This window comes from Chelon labrosus, assembly GCF_963514085.1.
Source record: "Chelon labrosus genome assembly, chromosome: 17".
NCBI lineage: Eukaryota > Metazoa > Chordata > Actinopteri > Mugiliformes > Mugilidae > Chelon > Chelon labrosus.
In genome coordinates, this window is record NC_140350.1 from 6,463,370 (window position 1) to 6,483,685 (window position 20,316).

The 20,316-nt window shown below is 43.8% G+C and overlaps 1 protein-coding gene across 1 annotated transcript in view; it reads right to left on the reverse strand.

Moving 5' to 3' along the window:
- The window catches only part of lhfpl7 (LHFPL tetraspan subfamily member 7), a gene marked incomplete at its 3' end in the record, with an annotated part of 104,361 nt that overhangs the window by 20,714 nt on the left and 63,331 nt on the right, over positions 1-20,316 (reverse strand). The gene's annotated exons all lie outside the window — the stretch shown is intronic.

Below are 20,316 nucleotides of genomic sequence, written 5' to 3' on the forward strand. Positions count from 1 at the left end.
CCCCCGGTGCTGTGGATTTATTATTTTAAATTATGAGACAGAGATGTTCCTGAGCGCTTTAACGGGACTTGCCTTCAATGAGCAGCAGGGAGTGGCTCTTTGTCTGGAGCCTGCTCTCAGTATGTTGTGTTACTCATGCACACATACACACACTGAAACGCTGCTTTAGTAGACAGGAGACAGTGCCTATTTGTCAGCGACTGAGATTATACCTTTCAGCAGCAGCGGAGCAAAGCTGATATGGAAGCTATATGGATTTCTGTTATCATACATGAAACAGCGGATGCCCCTGGTTGCCCGAGTGGAAAACTGGAAATGTTTGGGGATACCTCCATTCCCCTTTTGATCTATTTAAGGTTGATGAAGACACTTTAAAATCCCGAACTGGCAGTATAGAACACTCTGACCAATCCTTTCATTCATTTTCAGTAATTGCTAATAATCGGGAATGAGCTATTAAGAAGCTGCAGCTCAGCACTGAAATTGAAAGCGTTTTAAAACGTAAGCACCTGCTCCAGCAGCCAAGAAATGTCACGTTAATACTGTCCATTTACTGTAACTCACTGCTTCAATTGAGATAATGGAGAGGAGGAGGGGCGGGGGGCACGATCACGTCCCAACGCCTCTTCGCAAAGACACCCAACTCGTTTACTTAAGACGACACTGAACATTTTCAGTCACACAGGCCTCATTCAGGAGCTGCTCAAGGTTAGTTTGCCAGTCTTGGCTTGTTTCACACTCAGTAAACAACATCTGATATGACCTTGTAGTCGCAGTCAGCTCTAAAATATATCATTCCAGTTGAAGATATAAGCTAACGCCGAATCCATACATCCCTTACACATGCACAGAAACCCAAAGAGCAGCACATACATATAGTATACGTTAGAAGAAATATTAGAAAACCAACACACTCTCAATATACGATTACTTAAATGTGCTTATCAAGTATCAAGCAATCCAATGCTGCTGGAGTTGTAAAGAAACCACCTTTAAGCCAAAATGCTGGGAAGCTGGAAGGTCTCTGTGACCCGGTCATAGTGTAACCTTTCTCCTTCTGTTACAGTTCGCAATCCTCTCAGAGCTCAGCCCCTGGGCTGTTAAGCATTTGTCACAAATATTGCCTGGTTATGAAAAAGGTCTGAAAACATGCAAAAGCATGAGCTGCTGCCCTGACAGCAACCTCCACCCTCCGGTTGCTGCAGCACAACATTAGCAGCCCATCTTTATTAGCGCTATTAGTGTTTGAGACGTGTTTTTCATATCCAGGCTCTGTTAATGTGAGTTTAGATTGATGATGATGATGCTCGGAGTGGAGATCTTGCATCTGATTTGCAGAGGTTGAATACGAGGGCTTCATTTCCATAATGAATCCTCAGCGCCTCTTTGATGAGCCGTTGACAGAGGAGAAAACAACAAGTATCTTCCGCAGATAAATAATGAAAGAGAGGAAAATGAGCCAGTCCAGTAAATGACTCCATCAGCTCTTGTGTTTGTCTTTCTTTCTTGAGTTTCCAGTTTAACAAAATGTCACAAATTTAACAGAAGTTTTAAGGCTTCCGCTTACAGCCACAACTATCTAGCCTAAAGCTTTCTGTCAGAGAAGATAGAGCCTTGTTTCTCTTCCACACATGTCCTCACGCCGCCCTCCTCAGCTCTCCGAACAGCCAACCTTCCAGCTTTATTGCCAGAGAGCGACTCTGGCTAGATGAGATCCCCGCACAGCTTAACATCTGGGCGCTTTGCCGTTGATGCCCTCATAAATAAAAGATAACTCCTGCCTACCGCGCACAGTCGCATTGGTATAAATCATGTATATGGATTTTCACTTGGCTTTCACTCTCTCTTTCTCTCACAGTCTCTCAGCCCCCTTCCTTCATTCTGAACCCCTTTTCCGTAATTCTTCCCCTCTTCCCGTTCTTTCTCTGTCTTTACAGCCCAGCGTGAAGTCCACGAGAAAGAGGACGATGGCAGGTAATTAGAGACGTCGTGATGGTGGAAGAATAGCCACTGCTTCGCTTCAGGTAGTGAAAAAAGATGAAAACAAATGTGCATGGATGACCTGAGTTTAACCACAAAAAAATACTTTTTACAATGTACTTGATTTTAGCTCACATGTTTTCTACTACTGTTCTTCTCAACAGAAATACACCTTCACCATCAGTTAGATGGAACTTTTTACATACTATTATGTATTGTTAGTACTCTCAGCCTTGCTGTGGTCACGAGTGAAAGTTGGACTGACAATTGAAAATTATAGTGTTCCACTATCTTCAAGTCAGTCCCATCATTCTAAAGTCTTATTAAATTCGATGTACTAATTCGTTTTAAGGGTTAATCATTTACAAAGGTTCCATTTAGAGGAGCATGCCACCAATTTGTTATGGTAATCCAATTTGGGTTATGAGACTACGGTAGGACCCAGAAAATTAGAATCTTTCAGCCCATTGCTTTGGTGGAAAGTGGAGCATTTAGCAGCTAAAGAACCAGACATTTCCCTTAGAAGCTGGTGGAGAACAAAACTAGAGCTACCGATGAGGAATGAATTTAGGGCCAGACAGGCGGTTTACAACAACTTTAACACCTGCCTTATCCTGCAAAAACAGCTCAGGTGTCTGGTACTGGGTCATTGGCAAAGGATCCTTCTGAACCTGTGTGTTTTGGAGCAGCCTCTATGGACTAGGACATGGGGAGGTTGGAGACCGGGGTTACACTTTGCGTTCTTTTTTGTTTTTCTCGAGGCGTTCCTGAGCAGTTGTTGCAGTGGCACATAGTCTTTGCCGGGTGGGGCGCTGACATCAAGGATTGCCGTTGTCATGGGGGGCAGGGCACCTGGCCTTTTAGCAAAGTTAAGGTGGGTTGTACATGTCATAGGGATATCCACATTAATGCCAGCAACCAGCAGAACACTGCATTGTAACAAAACGATCAATGTTATTAACTGCGCCTGTCACTGGTTTTAATGATGTGGCTGATCGGTCCATGTATCAGTGTTAGGCTCAGCTTGTTCCTAGTGGCAAGTAAAGGCTGCATTATTAATTACGCCTGCAGAAGAAAACACTACATACTACACGATGAATTAGTAAGGAAATAAAAGTGTCTTTAGGTGTAGTAATACTGCCGCTAACAACAACTGCACAACCATGCATAACATAGTTCTTAAAAAGCACTGTATTAAATCAGGTGAAACAATATTAATATGTTTGGATTGTTCAGGGAGCAGTAAGTAAAAGAAAAATGAGGCTCTGTATTGGGTGCATGCCGAAGCTGTGAACCTTCAACCATTTCCAAAAAAAAAAAAAAAAGGTGACATGAGGACATATTAGATGTCCATTTCAATTGCATTTGTAATATTCAATTAGAAAGATGGAACTAATGTGAAAATGAGGTCTGAGTAGTGTTTCTTTATTAATGTATAGTGTGATTCTTTATTGATGCCCGAGGGTGAATTCATCATCCTTGCCATCCCCAAATCCCCCGCATTAGTGTAGACAGGGGAGCATTATATGTCAGGCCATGAAGACACAACACATACAGACAGAAATGACAACCAACGGGGCTCAGCCGGAGCCAGAGATAAATTGCAGGAGTGGAGGTGGAACACAGATCATCATGGCTGATCAATAGGGGGCCTGGAAGACGGGGCCATGGACCGCTCTCGGTCTCAGGGAGACTGTTTGGAGATGAGTGACTGTACGACGCGATGGCTGCTGAACAGTCGAATGATTGGCTGATATATTTAATCCCCAAGGACAGGAAGTTCAAATCAGCTTCAAACAAAAAAAAACCTAATTATGTCAAGTCTCCTCTGGCTGATGATAAAGGATAATTACTTTTTTATTCCCCTCGCTAAGGCTGAATACGTTCCTTCAGATGTGGCGACGTAACCTTTAACGAACACCGTGTGATTGATGAGGCGCCTCATTTCTCCCTTCCAAATGATTACCAATCACTGTTTCCCCTTCCTTAGAAACACACACACACATGTAATCATTTGACTGGCTACAAACAAGTTTGTGCATGGCACTTGAGAAAGGAAAGCACCTCATTTCAGGACTTTCATTACTCATATCATCCGATGCTCACATCTCCAGCGCACGGAGACAGAATACAATTACAGAGGAAAAAGAGAGAGAGGGGGCTCAGCTTTATCTGTGCCTGGAAAGAGACGCCTTCGCGTCCACAATGACCGCTTCTGACAACCGCGTCAGCCACAGACAATACTCATATCTATCTGTCTTTGGTGGAGAGATATTCAGACAGCTGTAGACTGTGATGAATAAGACATCGTTGGGGCCTGATACATATTTCTCATTTCCAGAGCAAACAATACAGACATCTGAAATGAATATCACCCGCCGAAGGCCGCAGACAAGACAAGTCTCTTAGCAGGCAGGAGGATATGCCATTTGTACATAAGGAAACAACTGTTCTGATTCCTTACATATTACAAATATGTAACACCAGGTCTAATTTGACCTATTTTGGTAGTAGTCCCACCACACTGGATTAACCATCTGGTATCTTTCCTAAATGATGGTGTAATTAGAAACCAAGTGACAACCTGAAGAATTATGCTACGCATGGCTGTCAAAAACTGCAGTTCCTCAAATAGCAACATGAGCCTGGCTCCAAAAGCGAGTCCATCCCCATAGACCTCCATATTAAAATGCACAGATTTACAGCAGATATAAACATGTTTACAGCCTGGTACAAATAACAGTTTGGACTCGTGACAACTGTATGGTGGTGCATTTTTATACAACTCGCTTTCTTAAACTTTATAAAGACTTCAAGTTTTGCATATTAAGGGCTGGCATGAATCAAGTGACAGGTGGGCACCATCGCAGGCTGCTAGCTGTCTGCACAGACGTCATTTTCCCACCTTAGCTCCACTCACGCTCCACCTCTTTGCCTATTTTTGGACTAACGGGGAGTTAGGAGGGTCAGGCACTGAGTCTGAAAACGGCTCTTCAGGAATATAGAGTCAGAGTGGGAAACAAGCAATTTTAAACAATTTTATACCAATACACCGAATATATCCTGCAGTTTTGCACAAACTGATGGAAATTCGATTTTATTTTACTTTTCTTTTATTTCTCTGGTGTTTTTCGGCTTACCCTGCCTTCCCTGCAGACCCTTTTGTTCCTGTTTTTGTAAGTTGTCATTAAATTTACACAACGTTTGAACTGCAACTATTGGGAGATACATTTAATCGCTTTGATTGATTGTTTCTTTCTTCTTCGGCCCCCAGCTTCTCAAACATTATAGTAGAATGAGAAAACGGAGCCATTTGATGACGTCTCCCTGGGATTTCCATTCTTTTCTGTTGTATTGTGGACCAAATGATTGAATAGATTAAAACAGGAAAGTAATCAGCAGAGTAACTGATAATGATAATAATTATTAGTTTGGTGACACAGTGGTTGTCTGCTCATAGGTTAGATGGATTGCGTCAATGCAATGCTTTTGATTCAATATAAGTAAAATATAAATATAAAAAACGCTTGATACACATTAAAAAAAAATGTTGTCAGTTAACACTCATGAAGTTTAAGTAACACCCTCTGCGGTGTTGCCAGATTGGGCACTTTCAACTTCAGTTGGGTGGTTTTGAATCTTATTTCGTGGGTAAAAACAAAGTTGAGCGGGTGAACACAATTTGGGCTCAGTTTGGCTCATTCTAATGATTTTTTAATACTGACTCAAAACAAAAATTGGAGTAACTCTTTCCAAGACATGTGTCTGTCTTGTGTTAATCTGGATAAGGCAGGAGTTTTCCCGTTTCCCGTTGTCCCATTGTACTTGCCTATACCAATGCACACCCTCTCCTGTGGGTTCTTAATTGCACTTGCATTAACCAGGGGGCACCAAGTGTCAAGTTGAGAACTGCTTCTTGTAAGATCATTTACAAACGAACAGAACGTATCAATGCAAAACATCACATAAAATAATATCTAACATCAATTAGAAGAAATTTAGCTCTCCATCTGATTTTCAGTTAACTACATGACGTCATCAAAAGGCTTCATAGTAGCTACATGGGAGTAGTTTTGATAGTTAGCTGCGACGGTTTGTTGCTTTTATGATGTCTATACTTCAACTGCAGGGCCTTTTATGAAAGCCTACACTAGCATAAGAAGAAAATATTAATCTAATATTTTGAGGACTTTTGTGAGGAGTTTTTTGAACAGCTTTCTGGCAACACTGACCCTCAGAGAGGTTAACTTACTGAAACCCCATATATTTCAAATGTTCATTTCGGCTTAAGAAACCCTATTAACTCACACATCCAGCTTGACAGTGAACAAAATGAGCTCCCCCCTCATCATCCCAACAGCTTGTGTGGATTCCTATGAGACCAAGAAGTGAGCGTACAGTACATGTCCATATCTGGTGTTTGCGCCTCAGCAGTGACATTTGACAAATGTGGTGCTCACCTCTAAATCTGGTTACTAGCAGGTTGTCCGGTGACAGCAGCTATTTGCTCTTTAATGCCTCCCAAATCCGATTATGTCTTTCGGGGGTGCTGTTGCCGGCCGACAGAGATTGATGGAGATTGTAAACTAAGGCAGTGGCCGAGGAGAACATTTTCAAAAAGGTTAGGAAAGACATAAAAATAGCAAAGCTGAAGGATATCTGTGGTTAAATATCCCTGCATCCAAGGTCAGGCAAGTCAGGGTGGAGGAAATGATACAGGGAGGTTATTGGTGCTTCTTTCTGCAACACCACCAACCTGTCAGGGAGACACAGACTCTGACACAAAGGATGTAAATCCTGTTCTTTGTATGGTCACTGTAAATTATGACCATAACGAGAGAAAAGGGGTAAAAGACAAAAACGCAGAGGTGAGAATAGATTGATTATGTGAGGGTGGTGTGTTTCAGTTGTAAATACTGTTGAGTTCAGGTGCTGTATATCCAGTGTGGACCTTTAAAAGGAGGTAATTTGATCTAGCATGACAAGGTCATTAACCAGTTCTCCTACAGGCTCCAGGTGGCTAAGTGAGCTACGAAAGCACAGCAGTAAGCAAAGGTTCAGGATCAATAGGAGGTAATCAAAGGCTAATCATGACCATGGCGGGGAAGTCTAAGAAGTGAGGACTGCTGAAAACATTCTTTCTTTTGCCAGCTTTTCAATGCGAATGTTACACCACCACTCACTGAGCTGAGACAGTATCATTTTCTCAAAAGCACCAGTGAACTCTTTCAGCTGTGTGTTTGCCAACACCGTTTACTCTCTGGGAAAAAGGTCCAATCCAATAATCACATTCCTCCTCTGGTTTTGTCTTCCAGCCATTCTCACTTTCTGGAAGGGTCCATTCATTGACCGGACCATTCTACCTTATACTGAAAGGCTTCAAACCTTCCACTCCTCAATAGCTGAGAACAGGCTGGCCCGAGCTTTCTCTGGGTAACACAATTAGCCATGGAGCGCCCGGGCCCGGCCTCCTTCCCATTCAAGCTGTGTTTGATGACCGGCCAGCCCCATGACTTCATCCATACACACTATCAGCCTATTGCCATGCAAAACAGCAGCTTCTTCTCCAACCCGGCACCCTATCACATCGCAACCTAAAGGAGGTCCCCCACTTGTTTAGCCCTGCTTTGTCCCACAGCTACTAATGCGTGTAATTTTTGCGCGACTGAGGAACAGGGACTGTGAGCAAACACACCTCTCTCGGCTCGGGCTATTATAGGATTTTGGCCCATATGGTGGGAGGAAGATTTGTAATTGTGGCTCGCTGAGAAAACAGTGGAAAGACTGAAAGACTTAGTTGCAGGAGTTTGTGGCACTCATTTAAAATAGAAAGCCAAGTAAAAGATTTCACGTTGAAAGCCACGAGAGTTTGTTTTCATGAAAATGTCCCTCAAGAATGAAAATACACACGGTCCAGAGAATGTCCAGAATTAGATATGGTCTGGTATTGTGCAATAAATAAGTAAAAAATCAGACAAGTGTTACAGTTTGTAATATCGTTCTGAATATGTCTAAAAGAGTTTGAATCTCCAAGCAGTCTGCATGTTAAAACCTCCACACTCCCTTCAAAAGTGCTATTTCGAATGAGGAGAAGTGGAATATAAAGGCGGCGTGCCTTCAGTGAAGGACTGAGACAGCTTTATATGATTAAAATTGACTGGCACACGGTGCAGGCCTCCACACCCACCCATAACAGATATTGAAGACCCCCCTGGGAGGGAGGACAAGCAGCCAGAGGCCTCCCTCAGTGAACGAGACGGGCTTGTAAAAAAATTAATAAATAAATAAAATAATAAAATAAAAACCATGAGCCTACCGCCACAATCAATTCCCTTCCATTCAGCCCATGCATTGTGTGTGTAGGTATGTGTTTTCTGAGCACCCTTGTGTGTGTGTGTATGTGTGTGTGTGTGGGTGTGTGTGTGTGTGTGTGTGTGTGGCCTGTCCTCATACCTGGGAACGAGTCACCAATTCGGTTAGATCCTTAAAATCCACTCAAGCCCTCTTCGCCATACCTCCCACCTTCCCCTCAAGTGGCGTGGAAATAAATATTTATCACGTCTCAGGAAGAAAAAAAAAAGAGAAAGACGGACAGAGAGGCAGAACGGGAAAACAAGGACGGAGAGAGAAAACCAGAGACACTTGTGGTTACGATGACAACAGCTTCCCACTTGGCAGCGGACAGAATCAGATGGAAATGAAGCAGAGTGAAAAAAACACAATAAGGAAAAAGCAAAGGAGCTGTGAGAGTGGCGGAGAATGAAAATAGCAGCTAAAGCCTCAAAATGAACCCAAGGTGCTGAGCGCCCATTCGGGAGTTTTGCCACTCTGGTCAGCTCCCCCACATTGGATTCTGGGAAAAACACAGAGTGTTTTTCGGTGTTTGGCTCGCTAAAAAATATTTCACAATGCTGTGAGCCATTTCACAACTCACATTCCACTCGCCTCTTCCTTCAAGCCCGAAAGAGAAATTCAAATAGTTCCATGAAAGGAGGCAATCATAATGCTAACCGCCGTATTTAACAGCACCTTTCAAGAAAGGAGAGTGCTATGCATATATAAAAATGCTCCACGCGGTGTAGTAATACTCAAGGTTATTGTGAATGTTGGAAGTTTATGGGTGAGAAATCCATTTAGGATTCAATCAGAGAGGAGGAAGCTCTTGAACAGACCACGGAGGCTCGATAGGACACACTTAAAGCTGTCGTAAAAAGAGATCCCTGAATGGAGCTTCAGGGATGAACATTAGACTGTCTTCTGCCGTATCAGTAGGAGCACATGTTGCCTTGACTGACCAACAATCAGCACCTTTGACCTAAAGAGGACAAGGATCAGGAGGGTGTGGCCGACCCGAGTGAAACGGGCCTAAGAATGACACTTCATATTTGTCTTGAAACATTTCACCAGATTTTGAAACTGCTTCAATAATGAAGGATTCTTTTAAGGATGATGCTTTGGAGTGGCATTTTTGACACGTACTAGGAACTGAAAGTCACTGCTACCATTCAACTTTTAACACATTTTGAAACTTTATGAAAGTGCAACACTACATCACTGGATTACCACTTTAACGGACTAGCTGAATAATTAATTCATTAATTAAAGAAATACATATTAATAAAGAATAAAAAATATTCCTTAGGTGCAAGCTCAGTCACACTCGCTAATTCGCACAACTTTATAATTCAACAATAAACGTCCGAATTCAGCATTTGGTTTGATGAATTTCTCTCACTGCCTTTGCATGTCCCTTCAGGGTCTACATCCACTTTTATGCTAATAGACACTCTCCTTTTTCTGTCCTTAATGGCGGGCTTTAATAATGCAAGAGTATTCCATACAATTCTGTTAAATTCCACTCAGCAAATCGTGGCCCAAGGCTTTTCTTTTCTGCTCACTTCCTTTCACTCCAGGTGGCCAACCTGGAAAGGTCTCTGGCAGTTGCATCCATAAGTCTGTGGTGGCCACAGATAAAACCATTATCTCCAGCATTTGATCCACCTCAATCCTCTCTCAATATTATATTTCTTAATTAAGGAAGGTGGTGGGGAGTGCAGAGCCTTCCCTCGAGTCGTTTTTCCTGACTGGATTTCTTCTCCTTGCGATCATTTTACCCCCATCCTCTGCCTCTTTTGTTTCTCACACTTCAGCCTCACTTTCTTCTCTCCTCTGCTTTTCTCTGTTTCCTTCTTTTTTAACAGTCCATCCAGGAGCAAAGCCATCTCTTTTGTGCCTTTCTCCATCTTTCACTCCCTCTCCGTCTCTCTCCTGCCTCCTGTTTGTTTTTTTTCTTTCTTTCAGGGGCAGCATGCTCCAAGAGAACAGCAGAGAGGATGATTTTCCGGGAACTCGTAAATCCCAGAGAAAGCAGCGGAGGAGTTGACACGGGCAGTGAGAAAGATTTGAGTGATTTGGGTAGAGGGAAGAGCAAAGTGAGAGAGAAAACCCTGAAGTTCAATTTGCAGTAATTCTGTTATCTGAGGCAGGCAGGGCTGGGTCACGGCTTCAGATACAATAGGCCCCCTCAGTCCCGTATTCCCCATGTCCGACACTTAACCCCAGTCCTGACTGCTGTTTGTTCATGCGTGTGTATGTGCACATCCACTCGTGTGTTTATTTGTGTTTGAGGATTCCCCTAGCCAGCGCAGTAATCCTTCAGAGCTAAGATCCTGTCAGCTGCAAGGAAGCAGTATGACAGAAGTGGCAGCCATTAGCAATAACAGGACCATGAGGTTCTTTAAAAAATGAGATGTCTACTTGGAGAGGAACGAGTGGGGGAGGACGCAAGGCCCCATCGCCTGCTCAGTTCAGCAAAATATGGATGTGGTGGCTGTCACACGCATGCACTTGCGTATGTTGTCAGTCAGGGCTCACTTTAAAGTTTCATAGAACCGTACCTTGTTTTCACGACTACATATGGTGATATTTCTCTACAATAGCCATTCAATGTATTTGCACTCAGTAGTTATTTTTCTATATAGTGGTCTTCATGGGAAAAGTCTGTCATTCCCACACTGGATTCACATAAATAAGTGGTACACAAGTAAAGAAACATGCATGTAATCCATCATGTAATCCATTTTAACTTAATCTCATTGATATCAGCCTCTCTTCACGCCATATCAGAGTGATATTAACATATTGCTAATAAGACATCCTGCACCAAATCAGATTGTATTTTATCACTGGATGGTGGCAAAAGTGAAGCTCACTAATCGTACTAAATGTAGTACATTTTGTTGTACTCAACACACAAACAAACACGTGACATGACCAGCATTGTTACTGATATGCTCCATACATTAGAAGACACCAGGCTGGTGTGTTGCCCTCAGAGTTACAGAACCTCTTGTGTTGCTGTTCTTCCCATGGTAGACATGGATGTCGCCAAAATCCCAAAGAGCAAATGTCTGTTAAGCCACTATCATCAAATGAGTCTGCTGAAAGTCAGGCCAAACAAGTGTCAGTGAGCGTATCTCTTTACACTATCAGTTTAAAATAATGCAAGGAGGAACTGAACAAGAAGGAGCAGCAGTGAGCTGTTAGATGAAGAGCTGCAGGCAACAGGCTGCACATGTTCAGCCTGTTGGTCCCATCTCTGGGACCAACACTTTTCACCGTGTCCTGCTGCTCACAGCGTAAAGTCAGGTCACCCTTGCTCACGAAACAACAGAACTATTCACATCTCCCCATGTCCATGGCTAAGGGGGGCTTGAGCAAGCGATTTATCCTCAAACTGCTGCACGCTGTGTGAGTGTGAATGGATGGGTTAAATGCAGAGAAAAACAAAATGTCTCCATGAGGGATCAATAAAAAGAAACATTATTATTATAAAAAGCAATTGTTGTGACCCGCAGTAAGTAAAAGTTGTTTCCAAATCAAACGGCACTGAACCGTTCGAGGCTGATGGAAACTTTAAAGGGATGATCCAGCATCTTTCAAACTCTACACCAGTTTATAACACATGCTAAAAACATATGCAGACAAGATGAGTTTCCACCGCTTCTGAGCTGCACTCTTCCTGTAGACTGCTTCAGCCTTCATTAAGCCGGGCAGCCAACACAAAGGTGTGACCTTCAATTACCCCCCTCCGCATTCAAATTAACCATCTTTAACAGTAGAGACAGAGGGCGAGAGAGAGAATTAAAGGCTTGCACAGAACAAACAGGCAACGAGACTTAAGTATGCAGAAGAACAAAGTTACACACAAATCAGTTTAATTCCTTAATACCTACGGCAGGCTTTGATGAGCCCGGGATGAAGGCATTTACATATTAACCATCAGGTCATTATTACAAGAGAGAAAAAGCTGTTAAGTAAACAAATTAATGATTAATGTGCATGCAATGGGATTTTAAAAATGGATCACTAACAATAGATTATGTAGTTTAAATGTTTTTTTTTATTTGTGTGCATCTGTATTTGGAGATACTGTGCAGAGGCAGCATTGCAGCCGTCAAACACACAAAATATCCCTACTGTGTTTTAAATGGGGGGGGGGGGGTCCAGGAGGGCACTGTAGGCCCAAGGGGTGCCTGGGGGTAAAGAACAGATATTGTCCATCGGGCTCGACTGGCCTGAGCAATGTGTTGGAAAAACAGCCCACTGTGGAGGGGGGGATTATTGAAATCTTCTCAGGCAAGCCTGTTTTAAATGGGAAAGGGAATAGTGGTGTGTGCGCGCGTGTGTCCCTGTGCGCGAGAGCAGCGGACAAGCATGAGTGCGGCTGCTGATGACACCTCCATGAACGAGTAAATCTGCTGCTTTTCCCCCGTCACACCGCTGCTACTATAGTTTTACCGGGGAAGTGGAGGGCTACCAGCTGCTGCACTTCTCTGTTACACGCACACACCAACGTGAGCGCACACACGCACTGCAGACGCACGCGGCGGTGAGGGGGGGGCTGAAAAAGTCGAAAATGTGGGTGCGCAAGCTGTGACGGTGAACATTAATGGGGACAGCAGCTGTGGAATTAATGTGGCACATCTGGGAGGACAGAGCAGAAAGGAGACGGCGGCTCGGAGAGGGAGCGATGAGGAAGAGATACAAGCAGACAGACAGGAGAGACGGAGGGGAGGAGGAAGGGATGGAGGAATGTTTGGCTTGACTTTCAATAAGCCTCTCCCATCAGTCTCACTCAATGCGTCTCTCTTGTATTGAAGCATATGGCTGAAGAAATACATTTTTAATAACTTTCTGTCCTTGAGTCACCTGTTAAATCATCTCCTTCTCTGACTTTTCTGTGTCTAAGAAAAGTTTCCTTACACGGATTTGATCCCTCTCCTGTTCGCACCGCATGCTGAAGCTAATGCATTCACCTGCAGCAACCTACAATGAGTGGGGCGGTAAGCACAAAAAGACGTACATTTACGCAACATGACACAACACAGAAAGAATGCAAGAGCCTTCACAGTATTTCTATGGCCATGAAGTGATCTTGCAGCAGGGTACACGGCTGCAGAAAATAGAGCAAGCGATCAGTGGAGAAAACAGAATGTGTGAACATTTTCAGAGAGCAATTAGGAAAGGGTACATTTTTCATCCTGAAAAGAACCACTGGGTTGCCATTTCTGGGACTACAAATAAAGTAGTGAAAGTTTAGATGGGATTAAATAAGAGATTCATAATCAGTGTCTCCTCCTACTACACAGTTTTAAGGCCAGGCCTTCATGGGACCCTTCCTGGGAGCTCCCTTCTTGGGAGCTCGGTCCCTCATCTCTCTGCCTAGACGCTGCGCTTGCGTCACTGCATCAATACCTCCACTGAGGGCCGTCTGAAGAAAGAGTAAGACCATTCCTCTGCAAAACGCACATGCAAACATACATGCAAAAAGCCCACTGTGTGGAAGAAAGAGGAGAGAGGAGAGAACTGCCTGCGAGCATGTCAATCAAAACCTACCTTCCTAACTATCAGCCAGCTTTGACACGTCTACAGGATTGGAACCACTCTGTAATGAGCCACCACAGTCTTGAAAATCCACTTCACGTCATAGCTCAGCATATTAGCGACAGGAGAGACGAGGAGAAAGAAAAGGGGGGTGTTGTGGATTGAGGTGAGGAGAGAGAAAGGCCAGAAAATAAACTGCCGCCTCCCTGCAGATACTATTTAAAACAAAACATATGGTCTTATGCTGTTCATCAACACCTTGATGAATGAATTAGCCCCTTTACTGGTTGCTCACAAATGCTCTGTATTCGCCTCGGCACCCTCTGCGCTCACTGGATGAGGAAAAAACGAACTCCAGACAGTTTGCACATATCTGCTACGCTGTAAAACTGCCTTTATCTGGAGTGTATGGTAACATGTGAGTGCTTGAAAGCAACATAGCACTAGGAAAGTTAACACTGAGACGTGAAATGGCTACCAATATTCTCGCTGCACAATATTAAGTTGATCAAAGGGCTGACTTTCCAAAACCTCGGGGTATGTCTTTAATGTAGAGAAGAACGCAGAGGAGGTGGAAGAGCGGAGGATTGCCTTATATTAAGACTTTGAATCTGACACTTTTCTATTTCCTATTAGACAGAACTACTGACACTAACGATCAAGTAAATTATAACCCATCTGCGAAGCACAATTAAAACTGAGATGAAGCTACAGGCTGGTGAACCTTACCGATATAGAGTTTTTCTTTAATTAGCTGATTAATTGTCTGTCACACGCGGCCTGACGCGGGGTTACCACGACGGAGAGGGAAGACTCGCAGTAAAACAGGCTGATATCCTCCCTTCACACCGAGCCCCAGATAGAAACGGATGATCTCTCTCTCCTCTCCTGCCCTCTCTTCCTCAGATATATTGCGCCATCAATCCCCCGCAGTAGAAGTCACGGCGCGAAGATGAATAAATTAATCCGGAATAAATGGCCTCCTGCTTGACACATAATCACAGATTAGGCCGGGTCGTCTGGGAGTGATGGGTCCAGCCAAGCTGGTGGGTGGGATGCGAGGGTGGGGGAGGTGGTGCTTTGGAGGAGACTGTGTGTGTGTGTGTGAGTGGGGGTGGGGGGGTTCACCCACATTAACCCCTGGCTGGCGGAAGAGGCCATGAAACGCTCGAAGCAGAGTCAGAGAAGAGACGGGGAACAGAGCTTAATCTCTTATGCAGATCTGCAGGCTTGTCCCCGAAGTGTGATCCAAACCGTGGGAGGCAGCGTCTAATGATGTCACTAATGAGAGGTTCATTACCAGGTCAGACCTTTGAACCCGGGCTCTTCACTTTGCCCTAAAAAACACACTGATAAAGTATGACACTCATGCTGGTCTTTCACATAAATATCAGTTTTAATACTGTGTATTAATACGGTGTACAAATGTCACAAAAACACATTGGAAATTAAATGTAAAATAAACCCATCTACTGTAATGATCTAATGTTCTTTAGGGACCCATCTTCAAGTGTAAAAGTGCAGACACTCTTTCTACATTTCATAACTCTTAACAAGCATCATGTGCGCGAGCTCCGGCCACTCATCACCTCCCCCAAGCATCCACAGCATCCACAGCATCCAGCAGCGCCCCTGTCTGATTTTCTGCTGAGCAAAACACAATTAAGGTGAGCGGAGAGATTCGTCATGATGATTTATCCCACACCTCACTTAATGAAATTTTCCCACATTCCCTTCTGAGCACGCTGGCTGAAGGGGGAGAGGGGAAAGGGAATGAGAAATTGAAGACGGGGGGACCCCTCTGCACCCCGCGTTCCTCCATTTAGATGAATGAATCGCGCCGCTGTCCCTTTCATTTTTCTCAATTAAGCGTTTGCCATTTGGAATGCTTCCCGGCTTCATGATCATTAAAACCTTTGCATGTCAGGAGGCGGCTGAGGAAGAAGGGGAACGGAAGGAGGAGGAGGACGGGGTGGGGGGGACGCTTAATTTAATTTCACAGCCGTCAGCGCTACCTGCCCTCATCGACAGACGCAGAGAGAATGCGAGGGAGGGCTGGTTAAAACAGAGAGAGATAAATAATGACAATAAACACACCATCCTTTTGAGTGGGGCTGCCAACATGAAGAACACTTATCGACTGTACATATCACTTTGTCTCTCAATGCAAGTGGAGAAAATCGAAAATTCCCAAATCATTTCAAATGTAACCTCCTCCCTCTTAAAATCAACAAGTTAAAGAATCTTAGACTGTACGTTATGTGGCTAAAGAAAATTTGTATTCTCTGAAGAGAGGCTGTGAGCCAAACCCGCTGAGAATGGAGTCTGTGCAGTTTCTTTATCTTCCTCCCAATGCTGCATTGACCACTGCATAAACCCCTGACCTGGCGTGCTGCAGCAGTTAACGTGATATATTCGCGTGTCGATAGACGGAATGCAGGGGAGAAAATCAATGCTGATAAAATACACTCACATTAACATGGCATGGGGATGCAAGGCCACAGACGAACTCCACACACGCAGAGCAAATGTCATGTTCCCTCATAGTTAGCATGTAGGCGGCATATGAAAGAGACAGGCCAAGTCTGAAGTAACACCTCAGTTGTTCTTCTTTTTCATTCCATTAATAAGCATTTCACTTCCTGCACATCAAAGGATCTTACGGCGTAGAAGCAGCAAGTTAAGCAGGTGTTCTGGATGGACTACACGCCGATTCATTATCATATCAAACAAAAGTAGCAACGAGGACGCTTGCTTGTTTGCTAATAGCTGCGAGTGAGGCAGAGGACTGGAACGGTGCATTGCAAATTCAGTTTCATTTTGGGGAGGAATGCTAATTCTCATCGACCCTCCAGTCAAGTTGGGAAATAAGTGATGGTGGTCCATCCCTGCTGCCTTCCCGGGACATGCACAATGTGGAGGAGGAGGAGGAAGAAGAAAAGTGGAGAAACACCTCTGGCTTAATCACATTCACGGTTTCTCTACCTCAGTGGTTTCCACTCGGGTCCAGCCGGGGGTCCACAATTACAGCAACAACAATTTCTCTTTGTTGAGTTTAATTTTGCATTCAGGAGAAGACGCTCTGAGCTAAATTCTAACATCAGCATGCTAACATGGTTGTAATGCCAACGCTAACGTTAACTTGGCCTACAGTACCGTCCACACACGGGGTAGTTATCACGGAACACAAAGCGGAGCTGAAGCTGCTTTTCAGATTTGCACGTTCTTAGACATAATAAGACGTTTTAACCCTCGAAGAAACGTTATGTGATTACCAGGACGTGAATGTGTCGACCAAATCCTCAAAGAAAACTGCTGGTGCTGAAAGACAAAATGTTGGGGGATTACCTGACGATGGATTTAATCTTCTCTAATTAAACGTCTCCGCAGACCTACACAGAGAGGAGAGGAGGGCTGAGCAACTGCAGGTTGAGAATACCCACAGAGAAGCCAAATCCCTAAAATCTCAATGAGGAAGCAATAACCCCCTTACACACTTGTTGAGATACTGTCCAAACTGGTGCAATTCTGGCTTAAATCAACAGGATTTTATATAAATGTCTGCTCTAACTATAATTGTAACCCATCTAATAGTTGTAGAGGTTGCCAGTTAGGCTAATGGGAAAGTCAGGACTCATCTTCTGGGTAATATGAATGTACAAAGATTTATATTTTATATTTTAGAAATATGTCAGTCTGAATCAAATTGGAGAGGTCTTCCTTGGAGCCACCAACTTGACTAAAAAGCAAGAATGGAAGTGTAATGTAAGTCTGTCTTGGATTGAGTTGTGTTCAGTTATCAGATTTTTTTCGATGGTGCCAAGAGTATGCAACAGAGGACACAACATAATGTGTCTGCTTCGCTTCTGACTCGGACTAACTCCGGTATTGAGTGTAGTCATCCTGCAGACATCAAGCCATTGATTTATACATTCACTCCACTCCTCTTTCCACCCCTCCTATACGTCGGCGCTGCGTTGTCCAGGACGTGGATCGACTCCTAATACGCGTCACGTACACAAACACATAAACACTTGACTGTCTCCCCACCAGGTTTGATTAATTTGACTCATAACGCGTGTGAGCAGAGCTATCACCGGCATCCAGATGTTCCACAGCCCTTTTGTCGGAACCCACCATCACACACACACACACGCGCGTAAGGGGGCACACACCTGCTTTCATCCCCTCCTTGCCTCCAGTAGTCAAGGATGTGATGCGGTGTGTAGCGTGCTGTTGTTTTGATTATCCCTCCTCTACTCCTCTGAGCTCTCTGTGAGCTGTGACTATCTGCTCTGCATCGGAAGAAAAAAAAAAGCGTGTTTTCACAGAGGCTTGCAGAGATTGCATCAATGACTTAAGGGAAGCTATCAAAGGAAAAGAGGTGTTGCGTAAATACAAGCTACAAATACACTCGGATGCACGCACACACCTTCCTCTTCAGTGTAATCTCCACCAATCGCACACAGACACAATCGCCCACCGCAAAGTGTGGCACCGGCACTAACAAGCAGAAAGTAAGACATCTCCAGGAGCAGGAGAGGGAGCTTGAATCCAATTTCCCACATCTCTGCCTCGGTGTGGCCCAATAAAAGAAACAGTCCCACGTCTGCTCTTATGACGGGGCTCTCATCCATCCTCCCATCTTTTACTAAATCCCAAGCCGAGGAGGAGTCTAGACACAGGAGCGGGGGAGAAAGATAGTACGCAGTGGGTGTTAGAAAAAGGTGAGCACCAGAGGGAATGATAGATGGCAGCCACTGGGAATGGAGATCAGAGAGATGATAGCCACCTTACGGATGGCAACCATAAACCTATGCAGCAGTGCGGCTTTGTAGTTGGAGAAACCATCTTAAAGCGATTGTTGAGTACAGATGTTTGAGTATTTTTTGGTGATACTTCAGTCATAGTGGTTAGCTTGGTACAGCGACTTTAAATATTTCTTGTACCCTTAATATATTTACACCTATGGAGCTTTTCTTCTCTTACCTTACTCTGTTTTTCATCTACTTTGCATTTTTGCACTGTCTTGCCCTGCTACTGTAACAACCAACGTTCCCCTCGGGGATCAATAACGTCTTATCTATTGCTGCACCACCTCCTACTCCATCCACGTCCTGTGTTCAGCATTATCCTGAAGTGGCATTCAAAGCAGCAACTACTTCTACAAACGTACTTATAACCAACTGTATATAAATCTACATATAATTTGTGGTTGACTAGTGCTGTGTTCACACTAACAGCAAAAAACCAACAAAACATTTTCAAAGGAAGCCGGCAACATTGAGCAACAAACCCTACAAATCAAAGCTCAGCTGGGTTTAACCTTTTTCAAAGCTCCAGTGATGCCTCAACCAGTCGTATGCATTTGTTTCACCAGTCGGAAGGTCACATTTAACAATGTCAATGAGCACTGTCAACGCTTCAGAGGCAATGTATCTGAACACAATTGGCCGTTTTGGAACTTTTGTTGCTTATGGTGTGAATACAGTTTAAGACCCCAACATACTTATTTGAATATGTAAAGGAATGTTAGGGATTTAAAGGTTAATTAGGGGTGGGACTTGATTTAAAAAAAATCGAATTAATTTGAGTCTTTGTAATTAATTAATCTCGGTTAATCGCATTTTAATCGCATAACAATATTTGTTATTGGGCTGCCGACACGTCTTGTCTGTACTCGGATCAGGGATGCTAGCGCTAATAGCTCCGGCGGTTTCTGTGCTCACTGCAACATGCTTTGCATTTAGATGGCACCGTAGGGTTGAAGTGCTTCGGTGGTATGCAAACTCTTTTTTTGCACAATTTGCACAAAACCCCACTTTGTGCAAAAAATAAAGTTGAACTAGGTTTTGAATGGTCAGTAAATACAACCCAAGCTTTCGTCAAAGTGTCTAAGACCCAATCTGAATAAATTAAATGAAACCAGTAGGCTACCAAATATTTTTTGCTGGGGAATTTCTATTATAAACTGGTCACTGAGCAGATTATATTATACGACTCTGGATCAGGTCTCTCAAGCTCAAGCTTTTCTGAAGTTTGTCAAAAAAAAAAAAGCATATTAAATACAAACAGTCTGCTTGTGGACTGTCAAGGTAGCACGGTGAAAAGTAAGCACCCACACACAGAAACAACACAATGCACGGAGGCATAATTCTGCTGTGGCAACACATGGAGAGACCAACAGATTCTGGTTCACCCTCACACAAATGCACGCACACATGCACACACAGCCTCGGGGTATTTGTATTTCTGAAGCATATGTGTCCCTGTTTCCCCAGTTGAAGCTAATACGGCTCTATATCTCAATAAGCAGCTTCAGTCTGTTCTCTGATCATCTGAGGAAAACACACATGATTAACCATACCATACTGTGTGTGTGTGGGTGGGTGTGTGTGTGTGTGTGTGTGTGCGAGAGTGTGATTTTCATAAACGCAGATAAATACCAGA